Genomic DNA, 2,228 nt, shown 5'->3' with positions numbered 1-2,228 from the left:
TAGCAGACGCGCTCGCGACCCCGGCGCCGCGCACCCCGCACGCCGGGATAGCCCGTGTGTCGTGCGGGAAGCTGCCCCCAGGAGTGCGGCGAGCTGAGGAGAGGTCGCCCGCGGCCTGCCGGCGACGAGACGCGGCCCCCGCCCCGCCGGAGAGGACCGTCGAGGCGGGCCGGTTAGCGGTGGGAAGCTGTCCGCTGTGGACTCGGGAAGCCGAGGGCTGCCGGGTCAGACGACAGGCGACCTTGCTTTTTAAAAAGAACCCTCAGGGTCTCCCTTGCCTCTGCCCTGCTGTTGACGAGGTCCATGGCTAGTAGGAGGCGCACCCTGGGTTTCTTGAGGCTGGTGTGTGCTGTAGCGGGGATAGCATCAAAAGCAAGGGATGCTGGCAGGCATGAGAAGCCGCTTGGACCCTGACAGGAGATTAGAGTATGCTGTGAATTCTAACTTCAACTTAAATCACAACTCTGTTTAGCTTCTCTTCGTCTGTGGGCTGGCTTTTAACCTATTGTGTGAACACCAGTGAATTTATTAGTACTTCTGAGCGGGTCTTTTTCTTTCCCCTCTGAACTTGTGCCTATTGAAGAAGAAGTGATGCCTTCATCTTTGAAGTGTTTCTTCCGCAAGCGACTTTTATGGCTTGTGACCCAAAGCGTTGAGTAACACGAATCTCAGAAAATATATAGAAAACCAAAGCTATGGCGCTTGTAGTTTCAAGTTTGTTTCTTAAGATTTTCAGTTGAGTGCCCATGTGTTCTAGGAGCTGCAAAATATGCGATCTTTATCTGCCAGTGATGAAATTGAAGGGCTGCTTTGTATCCGGTACTTTAAAGAAGCATAAGGAAACAAGAGTCTAGAGGCCAGAAAAGACCGCGAGCCACATTTTTCTTCCCTGCTAGGTTCCATGGGTAAATTTTTAAAATGTTACATTACCTTGTATGTATGTATTGAGGGTTGTGATGAGAATTTCTTGACTTTAGCTCAAATGGATTTCCTAGGATGTCAGTTAATAATTTTCTGTTATGTATTTGACTCACAATATGAACTCAATTTTCAGGTACATCTAGGCCACACTGTACTGTTTGTAAAATGTTTACAAGCAGAGAGAGGAGGAGACTTTAGGAAATGTTAATATGAAGAAGAGTGTACATCCTCTGCAGTTTTACTACCTAGAGAAAACAGTTCCTAGCTTAGGGTGTGAATTCTATTTACTTTGGAAATTTGGGGAGTTGGCAGAGTTCACTTAGATTTCAGTTTGTAAACTAGCTAGTGTTTGGGGATTCAAGCTGCCAAAGTCTACTTGACTCTAGAATTTTGATAGTTTGAATAGCAGTTCAAGTAACTAGGCTTACTACAAGGGTTTTGAGATAGCGAATATACTCTTTAAAATACGGTCATACTCATGCTCCCATATTCGCTGATGGCAAGGTGTGAAGTGACTCCAGGAAGCACTGGAGTTCATTCAGGGAGGCCTTTTCTGGAACCTTCTCTGAAGTCTTAGGGAGTCCGTGGTTTGCAGAGGTGAGCGTTCCAAGTGTCCAGCTGTTCACTGGACTGGCTTTGTGATGCACTGGAGAAAGTTGTGGCTGTGGAGATGAAATGTGCTTTCTCAGATGGTCCGGCCAATCCTGGGCTCCGCGCGGTGGAGGCCTCTGGGTGCCATTGCTTACAGCTGTGGGAATTTCTTTCCTGCGACACCTAGTGAGCAGCCTCACTGCCTGCTTCTCTCCTCAGCAGGTGGAGATGGTGTTCTCTGCTGTATTTGAACCTAGGCTTTTGAAGGGTGTTCACCTGTTCTGGGAATGGCCATTAAGAGGCGTGGCAGCTTTAGCTTTTGCTCTGGTGAAGTCGGTGGACCAACTCCAGGCTGGTAAATTACAATAACCGAATCTTAGCACTTTTGAGGTTGAGAGAAAGAACCTTGAGTTCAAGGCTGCCTCGAACTGTGAAGAGACATTGTTTAAAAACTAGGTAGTTGGAACATTATACTCTCCTGTACCTTAAAACCCTTGGTATCAATCTAGGTGACATATAACTGAGTCCCAAGATTGAACCCTAAGGACAAAATTGTTGTCAACATGTCTGGTACCAGGCTTTGGTGATAAATCTTTATATCTTATTTTTTTTTTAATTAAAAATGTATTTTTTTTTTAATTGAGAAAAAAAAATTTCCGCCTCCTCCCAGCCTCCCACTCCTCCCACCCTCCTCCACTCCTCTCCCCCTCCCTCTC

At 46.8% G+C, this 2,228-nt stretch overlaps 1 protein-coding gene across 6 annotated transcripts in view; it reads left to right on the top strand.

The window, feature by feature from the left end:
• The first annotated feature begins 7 nt into the window (after positions 1-7).
• Rcbtb1 (RCC1 and BTB domain containing protein 1) overlaps positions 8-2,228 on the top strand; it is a 56,367-nt gene continuing 54,146 nt past the window's right edge. For 4 of the 6 annotated variants that reach the window (XR_003377668.1, XM_026783182.1, XM_013349241.2 and 1 more), the window contains exon 1: positions 211-905. The gene's annotated coding sequence lies outside the window, so the exon portion shown is untranslated. Of the gene's footprint in view, positions 173-210; positions 906-2,228 lie in introns of those variants that run through there. The other 2 variants (XM_005355418.2, XM_026783184.1) reach the window with 2 other exon arrangements.

The sequence above is a fragment of the Microtus ochrogaster genome, chromosome 17 (genome assembly GCF_000317375.1).
Source record: "Microtus ochrogaster isolate Prairie Vole_2 chromosome 17, MicOch1.0, whole genome shotgun sequence".
Classification (NCBI taxonomy): Eukaryota; Metazoa; Chordata; class Mammalia; order Rodentia; family Cricetidae; genus Microtus; species Microtus ochrogaster.
The sequence above is the reverse complement of the archived record's forward strand: the minus strand, read 5'-3'. Positions and strand labels throughout refer to the sequence as shown.